Raw genomic sequence first — 21,576 nt, forward strand, 5'->3', positions numbered from 1 at the left:
AATTCTGATAGGAGAGGTCCCGGTGACCGAAACGTGAATGGTTGCAAGCGTGTTTTTCGCGCGCTTTTCCGTACACATTGAATTGTTATTAAGGTACGGATCGACGAGGGGCAACGGAGGTTTAACGATCGAAAAACTCGCGGAGGCTGCGTCTATGGAATTACGACGATCCGATTACCTCCGAAACGAGGACTGGTAGAACAAGCATCGATAGAAGCACTTTTTAACGCTGCGGGTTTTTTTTTTAACCATCCGCTTATAATTCTTCCACAGAAGACACAACGGTAATACTTTGCTCGAAGGAATCCTCTTCGTTGGAAATTTATATAGAAGGATTCATTTATCATTTTTTGCTGGATAAGGTATGATGCCGATCAGTTTGAAATTTTAAGAGTTTATTCCTCGTACTCTTGATAGTACGTAGACAAAAAATTCATAAAAAATACCGATGAATTTTAAAAGTGTCTCCTTCGCTATCACGTAATCTTGTAACATATTAAATGCTATAAATCTATTAATGTGATGTAAAAACACTAATTAAGCAACCTTGGAAGTTGAGAACATTCTAATGCATAGATCTGCCCTAAAAGTGCTCGAAGTCGAAAACCACCCCTGTCGATAGCTGTCCTATTTTCCCGCCGTAAAGATGGATTTTCCATCCTCGATTCGCCCGTTTATTCGGCGAGGGCCATCAGCGTGAAAAATATTTCCAGTAATGCCACGCAGGATGAAATCGACTGCGAATAATTACGATACCAGGGAAATTGCGAACGGATGAATCTCGAGGTAGCGAAGGACGATAAAGATACATATTATTCCGCGACGATAACAGAGCATTTTACTCGAGCTGCTGTTGTTTCTTCTGTCCCACTTTTTCCTCCTTTTTTTCCTATTTACGCTCCGCCATTCGAAAGAATAATTTCCTGCGCGGTGCTGTGCACATTCCGCGTCCGCCTTATTCCTGCCCTGCAGTGCACACCGACGATCGATATATTCCAAAGGAACGATGCGTGAATTCACGGGCAATCGGTCTCTCGACCCATTGAGAAACGCGCTTTACTCGGAGAGCTAGTTTCTGTAATTGCGTCTCCCGCGGGGATTAAACGGCGTATCAACCCGTTCAAACCCAACCAAGGTAGGAAAAACGTTTCACCGTGAATAAAAAAAAAAAATTCGAAAAAAACAAGAGAGGTAACGGATTATAAATCTCGTTTCCTTCCTCCTATGATCCATGAAATAGATTTCCCGAAACGTGGTCGAACTCGAAGGATCGGTCTATCAATATTCCGAACAGGATCAAAGTCGAGAGAGGCGATACAACCGCTCGTAACGAAGCTTCTGATTGCAAAATGTTACAGAACCTTCCAATTTTATTTCACGCGAGTAATCGATACCAGAGGATAGTCCCACATTTTCGTTAACATCCTGCCTGATAATTAACCTTTGCGCGCCATGACGTTCGAGGGACTGGCGCGGTTGCACGCGTCAGCCGTACGTTTCCTCGGGTCTATCCGCGACACGACGATTTATTCTGCTGGTCGAAGATCGCGCAAACACGGTGGAACCGATAGCGTCGACGCGAACGCAACGTGGCCTGCGATTTATATCAACGCGGGGCGCAGATGATGTCACTCGTAACGAGCAAACACGACGTTTCCCAACTCGAAATGCCCGTACGTTGTCGCGATTAATAACACTCTGACCCGTGGTTAGGTCGCGCGAACGTTAGGTCCTGGACGGGAAACGGGGATAATGGAATATAAAAATTGGCCCGAGGCGGCTCGTCCGGGATAGAAAGTCGCGGGCCATGATTAAACACGGCTACTCCGATGCCGTCGTGTAACGATAATTGTTTGGCCTCATTCCAACCACCGGGATCGCTCTCGAGTTTGAAGCAACGATGCACGTCACTACCTTAAACTGTCCAATAAAGACCGAACCAACGGTTCGGCGATATTAACCCTCGGACGATCGCGCGATTTTTTTACGAGTAAAATATGCAGAGGGTCTACAACGAATCCGGAAAGTCACGAGCAGAGAGTCTTTTGGCAAATATTAATATCATCGTACCCTTCCCAGCGAAAGAACTAGCTCGCCCACGCGCTAAATATTTCCACGCGTGTTCCTGAAATCCATTCCCACGCGTGCTTCTCTCTCAAGCCCTAGGGTATCCTAAACGTTTGCTCGATTTACTCGGCTCGGTGGCAAACACTCGTCATTCACGCTCAGCCGTATGGTCCACAGCGTACAAAGATCCCTCGCACCTGCAGCAAAGCCACAGAAGCAGGTAAGGTTAGTTGACCGAAGGTTTTGACCGTAATAGGTGAAAGGGAGGCAAAACTGGATCGAAGAACGGTTCCCAGCTACAAGATCATCGACTGACAAGGAACAAGGAAGCTTAGCTGTCCGCAGGCGTCTTTGTGCTTACACGATTGGAAGCTTGTCGACACACTTAATCCGGTATGTCTCCGAGCGTCATTATCCCCTAGCCGTGCGCATAGGATCGGTACGTATCCAAGATCCATCCGCATAATCGTCTTACTATATGTATATCGAGGGAATACGGATGAAGCAGCGAATGGGTTCAAAGGGACTAGACGATGCGTTTTCGTGTATGGCACTCAAAGCACCGACGTAGAAACAGTCGTGTATATGATCTCGGCATTCCTGGCTCCGCACAGCTGGCTAAATGGAGTGGCGTTAGCGCTAGCACTAGCACGTGGTGCGGGTTACCGGTCTAGAGGGAGAGAACGGACGAGGTTGGAGAGCGAAGACTAGGGTAGGCCGAACGAGAGAAGACGAGGTCGGAGGAGACGCGCCAGGTGAAACGAGCTAGATGGAGAAAGTAGAGGGTATACTGGTCAGAGAAAGTAGACGGTGGAGCGACGAGGGTGAGCTAGCAGGGGTTGGTAGGGAACCAAGAGGGAGACGGAGGACTTGGACTCGTTCGAGTGAACGTAGCAGCGAGTAGAGCGCTATAACATTCCCTGGAGGTGGTTCGTGGTGCGGGTGGATGATGTAGGCAGGGTGGGTCGAGCACGGAAGGGGTAGGAGGGGCACCCCAGAAGCGAAGGGTGGGGTTGCCGCTCGATACCACTGCGGCACAGCCAAAGTTGAAGCTATACCGCTGCGACTCTCTGTCCTGGTCTCGCCAACCCTTGGTTCTCGCATCCCAGTCTCGCCCACGCTGTGTATATTTACCTTTTCGTTTCTCTTTCTCCCCGCTCTCGCCTTTCCTCGTACATACGAGGCGCTATAGTAAACGGCCTACAGCCTTTGCCCAGTATCTACCCCCAAAATCTACCCTCCGCTTCCTCTTACCCTCGTCGCGCTGCTCGCCCACCTCATACCCTTGGAATCCCTCGAGGGGATCCACCGACTGCGCTCTTTAAACAACGAGACACCTTTCCCTCGGCTACGTCTCAATTCTCGCCCGGAAGAGGCCCGATCTGCCTCGTCTTCCGGGTAACTTGCACACAACTCAGCGTTCAGCGTCTCCGTGTACCCTCCGTTCTTCGATCGCCACCCTCGCTCTTTCTCTCTTCTCTGGCCTGCGTCCGTCCCCATCCCTTATTCCCTCGCGATCTCTACGACTTGACCTTTCCAGTCTACCTTCGGGATCGATCTCTATAATTCCGAAAAAGACCATCACCGCGAGAACCATCGCGCCATCGACTCCACGCAACGCGTCCCGTCGGCTGCCTCCAGCCTTTCTTCATCGACGAGATCCTCTTCTCGCAAAGATTCTCTGTCCGTATCGCAACTACAGGGAAAGGATTTCTCACTGGTTAGAGTACACTTCTCGTTCCAAGTGCTCGTCCCAGTATCCTCCAGATTCCCTCGCAAATTTAAACTTGGATATTCATCGTATAATAATGGTGTGTTTATTTCATTTTCAGGTAAGACGCAGCACGTTATTTCGGCGCGAAGACGAGCCAGATGCGAATGCAAAGTATGTACGCCTACGCTGAACTAATACATCATTGTTCCGTTTCTTCTCCGAAACAAGGACGATATTACTTTTCATCGCATCCTCCTTGGTCTATGCAGCGAATATCCTGCCATATCGTCGCATATACTTGCGCGAACAAAAGGAAAAAATGAGCCCGCTTAATCGGAATCCGAAGTTGAAAAAACAATTTTGGTCGGATTTCTGGGACAACGCCTGGGTCGTTAGCCGGCTAATCGAACGAATGAACGTTCGAGAGGGGCGGACATTTGGCAGGATCCGCGGACGAAAAGCGCCGCATCTAACCAGGGCCGAATTATCGGAACAGATATTTACGTGGACTCGTTTGTTTGGAGACGGCTGTTTATCCAGCGCCGATCAATAATTTCCCTGCGTACCGCATTTTCGTATAAATTAAACATATTTACAAGTCCGGCGACGCTATGAAATCGAACGTATTAATCATCGCACCCATCCGGCCACCCTTCTCGCGCTCTCTGCTTCTCCCTCGGTCTTTCCCTCTTTCTCTTCGGGTCGCAAAATTTATCGGAAATTTATATTTGCGGAGCGTGAATTATACCGGCGTCAGGTGTTCGATTTTTCTTCCACGGAGGCCCGCTTCGTCCGCTCGTATTTTTCACGGACACGCGTTACCTTCCGGTTCTATAATCCTCCGTGGCGTCGTCGACTTCCCGGATATTCGCTCCAGAATCACGTCGGGCTTCGACTACCACGCGTCGAAATTAGGATTTTTCCGTTCCTGGCGGGAATTCGAAAATAGGGCCGAGCCATTCCGCGATGAATCCATCACTTTTGCCGGCCCGCGTCAAGGAATTTTTGGGGGAATTGAAACGCCCGAAGCAAGGGCTTTGATTCATCGCTACGGTTCTTCCCCTGGTAGTTCTTTCTACTCGTGTACGAGCGAGGTTTAACCGTTAATTTATTACACGTTTTAACCCTTACTTCGAGGGGATAGTTTCGTAATCGGGCTGGGTCGCTACGACCACATCACAGCAGTCGAGGGTTAACGAGGATTCATCGAGATAAATTCGGTGTATCTAATGCGACGGTTTAAGGATCGCATTGAACGCTGCACAATCGAAGGCGATGCAGCCCCTTCCTCCGCGGAATTTAGCGTAGCGATATTTGCGTAGTAAACGGTCCTTTGTTTTTCGACTCTGTCCCTCTCCGTTTCGCGCGTACTTGCCACCTGCCGCGCGCACGCGTCCAACCTCCCTTCGGTCCTGGCTCTCGCTCAAACTCTGCTCTCGATCACCCTTTGCCTTTCGCTCTCCTTCGCCCTCTTTCGCGTTCTGTCACTCATCCCCCATTCAACTCGCGCCACTCGTTCACCCTTGCCCGTCCTCTCTGTCTGTTATTTCTGATAGTAGCGTCAAAAGGTCTGAAACCCCCTCGTTTCCCAGACATAAACCACTCCCCCATTTTCTTTGTTCCACCGATTCCTCGGCCCTGTGATTTTCTTTCGCCCACACGTCCAGTGGGGTGCCACGAAGAGAGATTGGCACGACGTGTTCGCGCCACCGAGCGGCCATACAAATTACACGACGATTCTCTCGGCTAGCGGCTAATTCGATTCGTGAATTAAACACGCCCGGGCATGAACGCCTGCAATGAAGCAAACCCGGAGCTCAAACAGCCCGCAGTTTCGCCCCGTGGCGATAGCGTGAACCCTGTCAAGTTCCAGGAACACGCTTGATGCGCTTTTGAGAACGACACCGCTCTTCGGAAACACGAGAGTTCTGTGCAACGCTGAAACGCGATGCTAAGTAACCGTGTGGCGATAGCGAGCCGAGCACGGACAATTTCTTCGTTAGTCACAGCGCCGAACTTCTGTAATTAAGTTCGTAATAAAATCTACAATTTATTCGGAATTAACGTCCATTCATTTAAGGGTCGACAAATCCGATCTTAGCGACGTGTGCTAGGTCTCTTCCAAGAAGCGAGCTTGCAACCCCTTCGCGTCGAACTCGAGGCGCCGAGTCCTGAGACCAGTCGACTGGTGGCTCGATTCTTCGATCTTGGAATGATTACGATGTATCACCGGAGCAACGGGTCGGGAGCAGATTCGCGTAACGTCGGGCGATTTATTTCCGCGCTGCGATAGAATCGTCGTGCGCGAACGACGGTTTTTTCCCCCTTTTCTTTTCGTCGCCGTGTTCCACTAGCCGGGAACAAAGCGTGGGAAACAAAAGCGACTAGCATTTTGCCGGCAAAGGTAAAAGGGTGAAACGGCGTTGTTTTCTTGCTTGTTATATTTCCAGCCGCTTTATGCGACACGGCTCGCGCGGCTCGAGAGCTTTTCCGACGACCATACAAGGGCTCGATAGCGATTAATAATTTTTTCATCGCGCTTCGCTCGTGCCGGCCGGCCAGCAGATCTCAAAGGTAGATAACGTCGAGTCGAAGCCAGTGCGGGAAAACCGCCATGGACGAGGAGACGTTGCACACGGCTAGGCTAAAGTGCGCTGCGAGTCTTGAAGAGTCTTTTCCTCGTTAAAACACACCCCTGTTCCGTTCGTTGGCTTCATTTAAAATATTCCTCTCGAGTCGATGGCTGACGACGGGCATCGTACGTCGACGCGAAATATGGCCACTGCAGGCTCGAATGGTTCGAAACGGCTTCGAAACGTTTCAACGACCCATTGAACTTGTTCCGTGGCCTATTTTGGTCTATAGCCATACCCACGAGACGTCCCGTAATTAAACGATCAAATCTATCATTTGGTCCTCTAACCGCCGCGCTTGTAATCGAAGCCCCGCGATAAAAGTAGTTGAGAATTTATAACGCAAGCTAAATTCCAGCGTTGTTGAAGACAGCAGGTGTCCTGAAAGTTTCGAACGACGGCGAAGGTCCACGCGCCGCAACTAATACAAGCCAGCTTGCAAGTCGTTCCTTTCTCCTCGCGCAACGGCGCCAATTAAGCGCAAAAACTCCTCCGAGTTCTGGAAAAGAGTGTTTACTCGTGATTACCGTCCGCCGAATGGTTTCATTTTCTTCGAAGTTGGTCGTCAACTATCGGGGGCGAGGCATCGATCCGCGACTGCTCGCTACGAGGAAAGCTTTGGGAAATTTCTTTTTTCTCTCTCAATCTCCCTACTTCTTCCCCATCGTCGTTTCCTTTCTCTTCCTTTTTCCAGCGAGGCGTTCAGGTAGAAGATGATGGAGCGACCGCGTCACGGGGTAAATCATGGGTTCTCGTCGGATTCAGCGGGATAGGTTCGCTAGTCCTGGCCGAAGCGATCGATCACGGTTCGGGTGCGCTCCGAAATATGCAAACCGTGACAAATATGAAGGCGTTGCGAAATCAATGCGACGACACGCGCATCACGGCTCTTTGTTTTCCCATGTGCACGCGCCTTGTTAGCGACGTTTATCGAAGCGTTTGTACGGCATTTCGGCCTAAAGCCCCGTGTCACGTGCAACCCGCGAACGACGTGTTCCATTACGGCGACAGTGCGTCGCAGGTCATCGCATTGCAGCTCGTCCGACAGTTTTCAACAGCCCTCTCGGATAAACGATCTTCGGCGCGTCCATCAGCACGCCTCGCGCACCTGTCCTTCCACGACAAAGTCACCAGCTCTGAAATCGATCGGTTTGTTCGTTTCCCTAAAATGGGGAAGAAGAAATTCAGCCATCGACGATTAGCAAACACTCTGCCTGACATATTCTTTCCACGGATCCCTTCCTTCACCCGTGAGAACCTCCTAGGAGTATTCGGAGGAATGTCAAGAGACACGAGGATCGTGGAACGCTTCGCTCACCGTAAACAAGGGTTGCCGGTGCGTGAGCGTTTCGGCAAAGGGACGGGAGCATAGGAAGCGCACGGAGGCAGTGAAATATTGGCAAATATTTAAATAAGCCGACAGAGATATATTTACCAAACGCGGGTCGATTTTCTCGCGTTCTCTGTTATCTAGATGCATAATTCCGAGCATCCCCCGGCGGAGTGCACGGAACACATGTCCATAAAACTAAACAGAGCCTCGTGAAAGTAAGCCTCCAGATGTTCCGCGTTAAAGGAAACTGTAATGTAAACGTGTTTCCGTAGAGAGCACATTCTAGGTCCCCTTTCCTGTGCCTGTGGCCCACATTGTCGAGCACGAGTTCCCGATACTACGACTGATGTGCACCCGTGGATACGCGCATTCTTTATAAACGAATTCCTAGTATCCGCGACTATAGCTGTCGAGAGCAACGGTCTACTTTCAGAAATGTTATCGCGAGCCTCCTCCAGCGTGTCGCGACGACAATTGTTCCGGGGGTATCGCGCATGGTGCGACTGTCAGCTCGCGGGAGAAATTGTATTTTATTTTATTTCATTGTATGCATCTCATTCTTAGTCGAAATCAAAAATCCTTCTGCTCTTCGTATATTCGCAGGGAACTATCATTCTTAATTTGATCGGTCAAGGATTCTCATCCGGGATAATTTAGGTAGCCACTTCCAATATCTTTCAACTACATATTTTGCGGATATTATCGTCCGCAATACGATAGCCGGATGTCTCTTGTTGGCTAGCATAGAGGAAAAATCCTATTGTGCCACTGGTCGAAGATTCCAATCCGCCTGCTTCGTTCATCGAACGTCTGGTCTAATCAATTGGAGCTATCCAGGCCAACAGATTCCTTCTCTCCAAGTATGGCATTCGAAGTGGTCGTTGCCTACGATACCACGCTCGGACCTAGCAGCCTACAAAGATAGAATGGTTCGATACAACGATCACTGCTGCCTCATTTTCTATTTCTCCTCTGCGGAGTGTCGAACGCTTCGCGGAAACGAAGCAGTAACAAACCGCGATCGTTTTTCAAACGAAACGCGAGCTTGTGATTTCGCACCGACGGGAACGAATCGTACGTACACGTCGAGGGGTACCTTTCCATTTTTCAATGTTCGGCTGGGTTGTTGGTGTCGATATCGCGAACGAAGCTTTCGTCATCGCGCCTCGTTTGCGGTCTTTCGCGTACGGGTGCTCGACTATTAATCAATTTTTTCTTCCAACTGATTGTGCAGTACCTTAGTTAATCATTTCATTCAATTTGTATTATTTTTTTAATTACGAGGGTGAGTCAAAAATTATCTACACTTTTCATTCTACAATTTATTTACGCGAAGCTAGGGTTTCACTATGCACGTCACTTTTCTACGTAATCTCCCTTCTCATCAATGCACTTTGCCAACAGTCTTAAAAGGAAGAAAAATGGCGAAATTGGGACAAAACTTTCATAGCCGCACCAGAACAGTATAACAATAAAATAAGCCAGGACGGAAGTCAGTGCGAAGAATGTAAGAAGAGTTATGCCAAAAGTGTAGATAATTTTTCACTTCCCCTCGTAATATCGCGTACCTCGTTCAATCATCCGTAAGCCTTCGATTCATAATGGATTCTTTACAGGAACCCTCCTTCTCTATTTAATAAAGCTTGATAATAAAGCAGTTTGCGTTGGTTTTGAGATTCAACAGCGCCCGTGCTCGGCTCCTGACAAATTAATCGTTATCGCTCGTTGCGAACGAGTTCTAACTTTCATTGATCCTCGACAAGGTCCGCGGAAACTATCTCGTCCAATTAACGTGGACATGGCCCCGTGTTTTTCGATTCCGTTATGAAATTTCTCGGATCGACGACGAACTGGTAGGTATTCCATCGATTTAATAACGTCGAACGTTAGTTTAGACGCTGGATTTCTCCAGCTACGTGAACTCCTATTACTTTGTTTCTTCGCGTTACTTTCGCGCAACTTTCGACATTTTCAATGAGCTGGCCGCGGCTCATATTGATGGAATTGCGAAAGAAGTTTGTAACTACCGTGTAGGTTAACCGAATTTATTAAAAAAAATGACTTCTTTTATGAAATTTGATACCGGACTTTTAAATCGAATCGTACACTTGCAATTGGTTTGTTTTTAATATTTGGCTGCATGTATGTTACCATTGCGTGATGTCCTTTCGAACAAAAGTTAAAAAAATAAACGTCAGCTGTCAAAATTGTTCAAATAATAAACACGTTGATATTTTTTTAAATTTACTTTGGAAAATCAGGCTTCGAAGGGTTAAAGACGAAGCACAACTGTAGCACGTGCTCGGAGACGATGTTTCGACGTTGGCACGCGTTCGCCCGATAATGCGTTGATTGGTCGATCGAAACACGTAGCAGGGCGACTGTTGGCTCGGTTAATTAGCGTAACGATTTTCGTGCTACTCGCGCCCGTGGCATAAATTTTCCTAGCTGATTGCCGTGGTTCGAGTTCGGTGGACTTTCGGTCGCCCGCGGCGACGAAAAGGAAAGAGAACCGAGAAACAGCGACGCGAGGGGAGGACGAGAACGTCAGGGCGATAAGTTTCGCGATGAAAGTTTCAGCGAAACTCGACCAGAAGGAGGGAAAAAAATATCGTCGATCCGCAAAACGAGAACGACGGAAATTTTCGCCGATAATGCGCCACCGTGCTCGAGACTTTCCGTTTCCCGTCAACTTTCCATGCTACCGTCTTCGTTTTATCGTTCACCAGCGCTGTTTTGTTAGACCGTCCAGAGTTGGTGTTCCAACTGATCGGTTCTAAATGAATACCAAAGTAAACTTAAGTACTCCAGACTTAAAGGACGGGCTACCACTCGAAATACACCAAACATGTTTTCGACGATATCCTCGAATATTTCGAGGGTACATCTGAACGACGTTCGAATATTTCAAAGTTTAAATCTCCTGATAAATCGAGGACAAACATCATTTTTCTTTTTGGCACCTCTCAGCCCACAGTGCACAGCCAAACTTGAACCATCCGCACCCCTCGCACGATTTGTCAGTTTAACTTGTAACAGAGACACCGTTTTAAGATAATTTTTCAGAACGTATTAGGGATGACATCAGAACTTTTTTATACGATACAGGAAGGCCACTTCTACGATACTATTTTTCACGACTGTGAATAATCATCTTATCCACAAATAATTCTAGAGGTCGACGTATACTTCCATTATCTTCCAATTAAAGTTCACCATGATTTTAATATTAGCTTCAGCGGCGTTAGTACCTCGGAGTAGGCATACGCCTTGGAATGGGACCTGGATGCGTCTACGGGGAGTTGGATTACTCCTTCCGGGAGATTTTCAGGCGGTAGTGGAACCTAGATAATTTAAAGGCGTATAATAGATCCTGCTCCGCCGCGGAGGCAGGGCGTTTGATAATAGACGTCGCTTAACGCTCGAGTGTCGCCGGTGGATTCGTTGATCGAGGCACCGAGGGCAGCGGCGGAGATTGCCGCGATTTACATAATTTATCGAGCACCGTGGTCCGGATTACCTGTGGCTATACATCCCGCGAGAAAAACTGCCGCGACACCGAGTGCAGGGCGGGTGCTCCTCGCCGCGCGGGGAACAATACTTCCTCTTGCTCCTTTGCGAGGCCGGACACAATGGAAAATGGAGCGTGCCCGCCTTCTCCGTAGCTTTTCAAATGTTATGAAGTCCGCCAGTTGTGAAAAATTCAAAATCCAACCGAGTTTTCCTCCGCCATTGTCCTCCGTTCTCCTCGTTGCGCTCCGGCCCTCTTAAAGTGGTACGTACAACTGCAGAAACGACGGACAGGTTAATGTTTGGCATTTTTTCCCGTCACGTGCAATTAGATTTATCCAACAACGATTTTTTACATTCGTAAGTCACCTTTTCAGAGGAACTTAATTGTTCGTTTGTTAGAAAATGTTTATAACAGTTTACAACGACGGTTACAGTGCCTCGACCACTTGAAATTTTCGCTGAAGCAATCGCAAAGTGAGCGAAAAAATGTAGTAATTATTTATTCTTCTAAGTGCACATGTGTGCGCCGTACCGCGAGGTTGCTCTAGTTTCGCGAAAACAGGCGGAAAGAGAATTTTTCGATGACCAATCCGCAACCACGCAGCTTTCAGTGTTTTTCAGTGTTTTTCAGTGTAACGCGACCCGGATCGAGAGTGAATGTAGACGAGGTGTTATAGTACAATCGTCAAAGTGGCGAATTTTCGTGCGAAAACAAATTTGTTTATATCACCGTGCAGCGCGAATTTATTTTGAAAGGCACCTGCATTATTCATGGTTTGACTATTAGTCGAATTAATCGGTTCGGAATGTAATTTGCAATCAGTCGATTATAATCACAGATTATATTTTGATTTGCAATTACCGGAGAGGGTGCATATGAAACAGATTTTTAAGGAATGTTCGTGATCGTTTTAATTTATTTGCGCTGAAGGAATCAACCGCTCCGCGGGTACGCCACGATGTTGAAACACTCTGTACATAAACGTGTCACGCGTGATCACGTGTGACCTAGCGAGTCCTGAATCCGGGTTAAAAGCTCTGTACACATCTCTCGCGACTCGCGAGCAACGAAGAGATAGAGACAAAGGATTCGCGGAAAGGGGAAGCGAAAAAAGTGAAGCGAAAAGAGAGGGTGAGTTAGAGGGTACATCGAAAAGGGGGCAAAAAAGGCTGGAGATTTCGCGAAAACGAAGAAACGGAGTCTCATAGAACGAGGTTTCGATACACAGAAAATGTCTTAGATTTTTCGCAAATTTTACGTGCAATCTAGGCTAATTCAGGTTCCACCGGAAGCATCGCGAAGTGCTTCCGTTTCCAAAGTTTCATCTATCACTTGGGAGTTTTCTGACGATTCGAGACGCTTCTGAAGATGGAACTATCGGTTATCTATGTATTTCCTTTTAGAGTGTTCAACTATATATAACCCCTTATGAGACGAAGATGGAGTTGCAAAGGGGGCGTGCAGGATGCGAGGGGAAGACTAAGGGAGCTAGAGATTACCAAAGTGAGAGAGGAGGGGAAGCGGAATACAGCGTATCGGGAGCACTGGAGTGTTCCCTCACAGCGGGTAATGTTTACCGCGCAAAGGCGGCCTCGCTTGAGATGCAGCACTCGCGGTTTAATACCGTGGGCCGAAACGAGAAAAGTGTGGAACGGAAAGTGCAAAACTGCGACCGATCCAGGTCGACTCTCCGAGCCGTGTTGATACTCGCTCGTAATGAGCTCGTCGAACTTCTCCGGTCGGTGGCAGCCGAGGCGCCAGTTCGCGTATGTGGGTTAGAGCGACGCGTACGCGTGTCTGCGTGTTCAGAAACGTCCCTACGAGCATCCACTTCGTCGGGATAAGCCGGCGCCTACCGGAGCGTTTCCGTGGTCGCGCGAACCGCCGCTGTGAAATTAACAGAATTTCCCTCCGACCGACGCCCCCTTCCTTCATTAACCCTCCGCTGTGTTTCTCTAATTCGTTTTACGGGGTAATGAAAACTATGCCCGAAATTGCGCGACGTGACGCTTTGTCTTGGCCCACCCGAAAACCGAGCCACGGAGTTACCAACCGTTTCCAGTCGTAACGCGAGGACGCGCGACCGTGTCTCGTTGACCTCGCCTCGGAGTCCTCCGTTTCTCGGAACGTCGAATCGGGGTGTTTTGGATATCTCGAGCTCAGTCCCCTCGAAATGGTGTCAGTTTGTAACATAATAAATAACAAAATTTAGTTTGTTTCGGAACGAGACTAAAAAGTTTGAAAGAGAAGATGGTTCGATCGTTTATGCAGTGAAAGACCACCCCTAGAGGCCAAAGATCTAACCGTGTCTTGTAGAAATATTTAGTTTGAGGAGCCTGCAGCCTCGGTTAGTTTTAAGTTTCAAGGCCCGTTTAGGGAAACGGAGGGTGTGAAAGGGACCCATCTGAAAATTTAGAATCGTGGGACTTTATACACTTCCTTCACCCCCCCCCCCACAATTTGTTCTTTAGTGCACGACCCATGTAACTTTATCGCCACATCGGAAAATGTCATCTGCAGCAGTAGAACTACTTTTCTAGAATTGTCCAACTGCTGTAAAAGTCATTTTTCTATTGTCCGTCTCTTCTGTCGGCCATCCTACATTATTATTACCCTCTCCGTTTGCTTTAAAAAGGGCCATTCCATGAATAAATCGTCGCCTACCGCTGGAGGCGCGATCCTCTCAGGAAGCTATAGTATTCGTGGTTTTCACCGTCGCGACTCCGGCGAGGAATTCGCCGATGAATTTCTACGTTTTGCGAAAATCAACGGAATTCGAAGCAGCCATGCTCACGGTCGTTGCGCGTTCAACCGATTCCCCGATGCATTCTTTTCTCCTCGTCTTGGGACGGCGTCTGGGGCACGTCGCGTTCGTTTCGTGTTCTCCGTCGGCCGGTTTCGTGTCGTTCGCGATCCCCGTGCCACCCTTAATTGCCTCCTTTTGTGTCCGTAAATGAAATCGCGTGCCGTGACGTTCGGTCGCCTCGGAGAGACGAAGAGAGGAGAGAGAGAGAGAGCGCGAGAGCGAACCTGGGTCATCCCCCTGTTTAGAATACACCCGTGTAAGGGGCTCGGTGCTCCTTTTGTCTCGTCGCCCGCTGGAATTTTTACGAGTTAAATTCCGAACCCGGGGCTACGCCGATGTTCCTTCCGAGCGATCCTTTTGTTTTCGGTGTCGTTAATTATAGTCTGCCCACGGACGGGAATCTACTTTAGAACCGCGATGAAAAAAAAAGACTCGCGACGGAAATCGAAGCGCAGCTTCCTGGAGAAAGACACGCGGCGCAAAGGAAAGAACAGGAAGATTCGAATGAACAAATGTAACTTAATGGGTGGATGGTTGGAAATTAATCGATTCGGTAATTTTAGCGTTGGCTAAGGTCAGCGTCGCGTCGAGGGATGACTCGACTCGAGTGTTTCAGATAAATTATTGTTCCGAAGTCAACGTGTCTCTAGAACGCAAAGGAGTAAAATAATCGAAACGTTGATACAGCTTGCCCCCGGTGAACCATTCTGTCCCTATTTCTTTACACACGTGCGTGCAGAGTGCACGTGCGTATACGTAGACATCGAGAAGAGGAAATAAATCGTTTGCCAGTAGAGACACCCGTCGCGAGCGGATATTCACGGTTCAGGGGGATCGGGCGTCGTTTCTGTCTCGCTCGGCTCCTTTTCTCTTCGATAAAATATACTTTAACCGCGCCTCACCGAGCTCGATACTCCTCGCCGTTCTCCAGTTTACTTTATCGCGAGAAATATATCGCTATTGGTCTAGCAAACACTGCGCGAGCGTGCGCGCGTTGGTAGACTTCTCGCAACCCTGGCAGGACGCGCTCGTCGCGCGGAATTTCTCACTCGAGTGAAAATTCAGTTGGCTCGTCGCGACATCGTGCCCTCGACCAGGGCGGAGCGATAAATATCCATCGGACGGGCCAGGTGTTAAGAAAACGGATCAATTTAGCGTCGCGGATAAAATTGAACGCAGCTGGTGAGTGCGTTTGATGTATAGCCCTATCCGTGGGGTATTACTCACCTGACGCTGACGCTCTTGTTTTGCCTGACCTCGCGACGCCTGACAGTCGTCGACTCGTCTGCACTCGACTACCTTTCTTCTTCCACGCCTCCTCGCTCCCCTGTCAGGTGTTATTATCCCTGTCCCCAGTCGAGGAGGAAACGACGCTGTTTTTTTCCGATAGACTCGAGGAGAGACAAATTGTCGAGGAATATTTTCTATAATTCTATTCGATATTGCATCGTTGAAACACTCGCGGAAAAAGTCGAACAAAGCATTTCTTCCTACTTTTCACCGATCTAATTCTTCGCGCATCGATTTTCAGCCCGTTTCAGTCATTTCCCCATAGAAATAAATTGTCCCGTAATTGCTCTGAATTTGCGCGTCGGCTTTCTCGGCATTCGCGTCTCTCTGGTCTCGTGTTTCCGCAACGGGAACGTTGATCCTATAAATGGGTCGCGTGAAATCCGTAACGACCAACGTCGCCGTACGGCGTCTAAACAATTTGTCCCGGGGATTCTCCCGTCGTCGTTCCCGCGGAAATTGTCGAGCAAATCCGTTCGCGCTCCCGCGAACTTCAGCGAGTTGCAAATTAGATGTCTTCGGCGTCGATATCAAAGACGCGAGGATCGCTCAAAGGCGGCAGACGGACGACCGGAGTTTAAACGCGGGGCAACGTGGGGAAGCTTCGCGAGATTTTCCGAGGCCGTATCGTCGACGCAAATGACGGAAACGGATTACACGTTAAGAAGAAGCGTAATCCTCCGGCCTCGCCGCTCCGTAGAAACGCTTCCGATTGGACAAAGTGAAAGCCCACGGCCGTAAGTAAATACTCGCTGGCATTTGAAATCCTCCTATCTCCGTGGAATGTCAATTGTGAACTGTTCTTCGACGACGCCAAACAACCCTGCGAATTTGAGAATTAGCGCTTCTGAAGCGGTAACGGCCCGTCAAGTTTTTAAATAAGGCGTTTTTCATGAACTCACGTGGCGCGTCGACTGTCAAGAACACTGATTGGATCTAACCGAGAATAATTGAATATCTGTTAGACCGAGTTACAAAAAAATTCGCAAGCGCTTGTGGTCTTCGCGAGACCCACGAGCACCTAGGAATTTATTTATTCCAAGCAACTAAGCAGCTCCTGCGATCATGATCCTAACCCAGTTGCGATTAATTCAAATTCTACGTGGATCTATCTTGGATCCAATTTCAGCCTAAATGAGCATAATTCGGACCTATCCCAAGTGTAACGTCACCCTTGACACGGTCTCAAACGTAATCTAATCCGAACTATAACGAGATCCAGTTCAGGACGTGCCTATGAAATTCGATTAACCGTTTATTCGCATTCAATTGAACTCGTGAAAGCTAAGAACCCAGAGGAGGGAAGATTTTCGACGATATCAATACTCCGCCCTTTTGTATTCAACAACAGTCGAAATAGAAAAAAATAATAAGAAAATTTTATCCGTGAAATGACTTCGGAATATTCACTTCCTCGCAACGTGCAGTTGGCTGCAACAAAAGAAAGCTATACCTGGTGATCATTTGCATCGGTGTCACGTGTTTTTCCAGGACTCCAGTGATCCGTAAGTCGAATGGAAATTCCTACCGATCGACGTTTCGGCTAGTGGCTCGAGTGCCTCGTTACAAGGGGTGTCGCGTCGCCTAGGGTCGTTCCTAGACGTCGCGTAGAGGCAACCAACGAACGAGCACGTGTGTTTTTACTTCATCTGACATATCCTGACGGTTACGGACTCGTCGCAGAGAACGTGACGCGGTAACAATCGCCGTAATCACCCCACCGGCTGCGACGCGGTTCTTCGATAGGGAAACCAGAGACGTCCCTCGACGGGGACGACCGACGCTCTCTTATTCCCCTCTAATCCCCTAAGCGAGTGTCTCGTCGAGTAGTCCTCGTAGCTCATTCATTTCGCTGCTTTCACGACGCGCGCGTCTGCAATCTTGCAACAAAATTCCTGACGAGCTCCGCCGTCTCCCGTGGGCTCTCTCCACTCTCGATCTCGTTTCGTCCGTGGATTGTGACGGTAATCGAGAAATCGAGTCCGGCTCTAACTCCCCAAAGAGGACAGTGCTCCGGTGATCGTCTGGAATCGGCTTTGGCCCCCGCAAAATCGGATTCACAGACCCCGAATTATCAAGAACTTCCGCGGATCTTTGACGACCAGCCAAAAGCTGATATCTGTTAATGGCCGATAGTCGGAGAAATGCTAATTTGGAACATCGGTCTCTCTGGCCGCGCTCGATAACGCTCAGACGTTGCTCGACCACCGACTTACGGACCTTATTGGAAAATGTTTGAGTCCGATGCAGATGTATTCTATTTCGCATAAAAGGAATCCTCAGCGATGGTTGGGTGTCTCTGATATCCTCGAAGAGACGTGAAAATTTCAATCGTACTTGACCACGTTTGGTCAATGACAAAGCACAGCGTATGGTTAGGTTAAAGAATTTTCAAGCAACCCTCGTGCAGACTCCTAGTCCGTCGCGTTACCGTTCCATGCCCGATAAGAACCGTCGATCGATGAACACTCCTCGGATTCCCACCCTTTGGTGGCGTAAATTATCGATCGACGGACTCGCAACTAGGTTTCATTTACTTTTCCAGGCAAGGACACCGTGTTCAAAGGCGGTCATTAGAAAAAAACATTAGTTCCCGGAACTGGTGCGAGAGGCTCGCGCTTTCAGGCTCAAAGGATACGCTCCGGCCGTTGGAGGGTCGTTCCGCGGAACGTGACGTTCCGACAATCGCCACCGCGGCCAACCAACCCTTTCCACTCGTCCTGTGGCGCGTCCTTTTTCGAAGAGGAAAATTGCGACGTGTCCGGACGAAAACGTGACGCGCCAAGGCTCGACAACCCACCGACCAATCCCCCTTAACGGGTCCCTTCTCTTTACGACTTCGAGGCACGATCCTTGCTGCGTAACCCTGTCGTTCCTTTATTCCGGGTACGTTGTGTCCCGAGAGAGCCTGTTACACTAAATGTTTCTCCTGATATCGACTGTTTCGATAACGACGGACGGATGTCGTTCGCCAGCGACACGCCAGGAATTCTCTGGTCCAGCGAGGCTGTTAATAAGGGTAAGATCGATCACCGTTAATTGGACGTGTCGGCTACCTGTATCGTTTTTCTCCAAGTGTTCAGACCTGACAACTTCGACATAATACGGAGGTCTCCACGTCCCTTGTATAGCAAGGGTCTGTATAGCAACGAGTGGATTCGTTCAAGTAGAAGAAGGTTTGAAATTCGCAAGTAACTGTCAGTGGATAACGGCATTCTTACGCGAAAAAGTCCACGACATCCACGTCGAAGGTACAAATGGCGCCCCCGTTCGCAAGACTAATCAGAAATGTGGGCTACGAGGGAGGTTTTTTCTCCGAGTGTGGGGAACCGTGCCAAGCCCGATAACCTCGGAGCATATTTTAGCCATTAGGGGCCGGTGACGCGTAACGTGACGTTTCAACGTCCGCCGGAGCCGACGGCGTTCTACGAAAGGGAAAATTGCGACGCGTCGCGGACGTGATGCGTCCACGGCGTCCTATCTTTCTCTCTACAGCGTCGGCCCCGATGAGAATGGAAAATCCACCGGATAATCTCTGCGCTACCGTGACGGGTCGCGAGAGACACGCGAACGCGTTCATCGTTTAACGTCGTTCTCCCACCTGAATGACACGATTGTTTGGTGATGAAGAAATTATCATCTGTTCGTCACCTGGCAGGAATATCGTCCTGATGGAGTTGAGTTAGAAGTCAAGGAACAAAAGAGACTCGAGGGAAAACATTACATTGCTGGTGGACTAGGGTTGAACGGGGTTTTAGCGATTTGGATAACGAAGAGAGAGGGCTGTACACGTGTACGACGTCCGCGGCCTGAACGGAAAGTTTTCAATAATTAGTCCGACACGGAAAGTATTCAAAGAAATCATGCGCCATTCTTCCGCATTGTGTTCCTACTTCCTCCACAAGTGCGACTGCAATGCGACCTTTGTGTAACCGATCAGCAGGCCATTTAATCATGAAATGAGATTCACTTTTGACCTCCAGCGTCATATCCACGTAATTGGATGCACCTGTAGCCGCTGTTACTTAACGAACCAGGTCAGGTTATCCGAACGGCGTAACATTCCACGGTGAACGTGTTCCATTCCACTTCTGACGGGAAGCTCGTAAATTCTCCCTTGGAGGATTATTAAATATATTCCCCGTATTTTCGGCATCCGTTATATTTCGTCGTGCAGGTTTGGGTGGGTTTTAATTGAACCTTCATCAACGGGTAGGTGAATAATTCTTGCCCAGGGATTCGGTACTGTCCTAGCAACGTGTTCCTAGCAACACGTACGCCGTAATTCGGACGAATTTCGCGAGGTCGTAAATCCCGCTTACGCACGGTTGCCGCGATACGTGAATCGGTTTGTCTTACGTCAAATTAACGACGCGGGTTTGGCGCACGAACGACGATGCGTTGGTTACCAGATAAATAACAATGGTCCGAGTCTTAACGGATGGCATTCAGATCCTTAGTTTCACCTCCGTCTGCGCTGAGTGTTATCGGCCATTGTTACACGTTACCATCAAGACCCGGAGCTTCAAGACTCGAATCTACGTGGATGTTCCCTCTGTTCTGTGCAGCCTGTTTAATCAAACTTGCAACCGGAGGAGAAACACGTTGGCAACCGCCGTTCCTTCACTTGTACGTCTTACTTGGAGTCTTGTAACGTAAGCGAGCTGTTGTATCACAATCGGATTACAAATCGAGTAGACCTCGCGCTGTGCATCCTAATCGAAATACTTCGTATATGATAAACGATAGCGATGATACATGGTAGATAACATTATCGCAATAGTAACAATTGCATTTACGACGCCTTTACGCTGAAATTAATTACACCAGCACATAAATCCTGGGAACAGGCGAGCGCGATAAGATACATCGCTCGAAGATAGAAACATGATTCGAGTAAGTTCCGAGCAAACGCTGTATACCGAAGGGCATGCAGGGCAGGTTCTCCCTTTCAGTTCGAAGCAGCGAGAATTTCGAAGTTGATTACCTCAAAGTTTCTTAACCAGACACCGCACTCTTAACTTTGTCCCGTGGTTAGGGGTAGCGAAACAGATACCACGTAATGGTATTCGAATTAATGGATTAAATAGAATCACGCGATAACAGCGTATATTGGGCTTATTTTCTTGTTAACGAATAGTTTGAATCAATAGGGTATGAACATGTTATCGTTACTGTGATAATTTGCTATCGTACCGAATCAATATTTAAATATCGAATGTCAAAGTATATTTAACGCGATACATTTGAGCAACTCGATTCAGCTGGCTTGCACATCCGAAACGGTGTGTTCATTTTAATATTGCGTGTATGCTTAACGGTGCATAATTTTGAACGTGTAATTATAGAAATACATCGTTTGACGTATAAAAACGATCACGGCTAGGAAATGATGTTATTGTTTTCGGTTTGAAACAACAAATAAATTGAAATTGCGATACGGGCTATTTGAGAATAATATCGACCAAGCGTTTGCCAATATTTGGATTTCCATTTCATCGAAAATAACGTCAACGATATTTCACGATTTTGTATTGCCTCGACTACCTCGAAAATACTCAGGTGGCCCTTTTCGAGGGAAGATGCGAACATTCGACAAACTTTCCAATCCGTCTGCCCCTAACTTTCAGGAACTATTCACTGATAAAAAATTCATATTTCTCTCAGCTGAAGGCAACCGCTTCGTTAACTAAACAGCCTCTGGCTTCAAGCTACCCATTCAGCCGTAAAGCCACGACAATTTCTCAAGCGTTATTTTCCGCTGGAAAACCGGGCGCGACGTTAAAGAACGTTCTCGACGATAAATCGATGCCTAAAGACTCGGTCGCAGCTGGGACATCTGGTTCGCCGGTGTCCATTCCGATTGCAGAGGGTATTCCACTGGAAAATAATTAAAATCCGACGCGGAGCTTGAAAACGTAGCACTCGAATCGAATTCGATCCCATGTAGCTTTGCGCAACACAGCGGCCCGAAACTTTTTCAAAGGTTCGATCGATACGAGCTGTCTGGTATATTGATATTCCTATAAATACAGACTGAATAATTCAACTGTTGGGTTTCCAGTACAATTCGCCCTTTGAAGAAACATTCACGCGGAGTTCTTCGGCACTGCCAATAATAGTCTGTTCGCCTTAGGAAGGTGATCCCTAACGCAAGGTGTGGCGAATTAAAAAGCACCACCGCAAGACGATACTCGATCCATAAATATCGTGCTTGTG

The 21,576-nt window shown here is 48.3% G+C and overlaps 1 protein-coding gene across 2 annotated transcripts in view; it reads left to right on the plus strand.

Moving 5' to 3' along the window:
- LOC128874273 (irregular chiasm C-roughest protein-like) overlaps positions 1-21,576 on the plus strand; it is a 226,297-nt gene that overhangs the window by 113,105 nt on the left and 91,616 nt on the right. The gene's annotated exons all lie outside the window — the stretch shown is intronic.

Source organism: Hylaeus volcanicus, chromosome 3, assembly GCF_026283585.1.
Source record: "Hylaeus volcanicus isolate JK05 chromosome 3, UHH_iyHylVolc1.0_haploid, whole genome shotgun sequence".
NCBI classification, from domain to species: domain Eukaryota; kingdom Metazoa; phylum Arthropoda; class Insecta; order Hymenoptera; family Colletidae; genus Hylaeus; species Hylaeus volcanicus.